The following is an 899-nucleotide window of genomic DNA, read 5'->3' on the forward strand; positions in this document are numbered from 1 at the left end:
TCTGTCCTGACTATAGAAGGAATAAGTATTTTCTTGTGAATCTTAGATATGTTGTTCATTATGGTGCACTTATGTATCCTTTATATGTTTATAAATTAAAGATACATATTTGATACATATTTAATGGGCGAGGATTGGAGTTCCCTTCAGGTAGAGTGGGAGTATCGGTACCCACCAGGCACCCAGAGGATATACGAGTATATAACGTACTAAAGAACTAGAATTCTCTTGACTTACATATTGAGTAAACTAAACGTCTTTACTTCATCACTCAATAAGATGTACTGTCTATATCTATAAAAATAGTTTCCTTGACAGCTGTTGCAGGTATGATTAGAATGGCAATATACATGAAATTATGTCATACTCAGAAGCTGGAACTAACATTTGATTGTTATATAATTGAAAATATCACTCTGGATATAATTAACCTATAAACTAGATTGTATTAACAAAAATGCAAGACTATAGACTACATAGATTTTTCGATGCTTTCTATTGCTTGACTGGTGTCTATGAATGAAATTCTTGGAAGCAGTTTTTCCTAGCATAGCAGCTTAAGTGTACACCACAGTAGCTGCATCTGGACTTAGTTCTTGATTCTTTGCCAGTTCAGTCTATGCCAATTTCCGACATTTTGTATTCTTCGTAGAATTGTTGCTGTATGACATCTTCACATATCTCTTTTAAACTACAGAATATGCAGTGAGTCTTCACCCATTTTGTTTTTTGTACTACATAAGCCTTAATTATAGCTGAATCAAGGAGACTTAATTTCAAACCCATACATTTGACGCAGCATGCCATCGTTATCTATACCTCTCATGTGGTCGTTGTAGTCTTTCACTGCAATAGGACAGGTGACTATAGTCTTTGTACCATCCCTTTTCTTCCTTTTC

General features: G+C 34.6%; 1 protein-coding gene across 1 annotated transcript in view; it reads left to right on the forward strand.

Annotated features, from left to right (window-relative positions):
• Positions 1-899, forward strand: part of LOC119593867 (prohormone-1-like) — a gene marked incomplete at its 3' end in the record, with an annotated part of 91485 nt that overhangs the window by 47798 nt on the left and 42788 nt on the right.

This window comes from Penaeus monodon, chromosome 33 (genome assembly GCF_015228065.2).
Source record: "Penaeus monodon isolate SGIC_2016 chromosome 33, NSTDA_Pmon_1, whole genome shotgun sequence".
NCBI lineage: Eukaryota > Metazoa > Arthropoda > Malacostraca > Decapoda > Penaeidae > Penaeus > Penaeus monodon.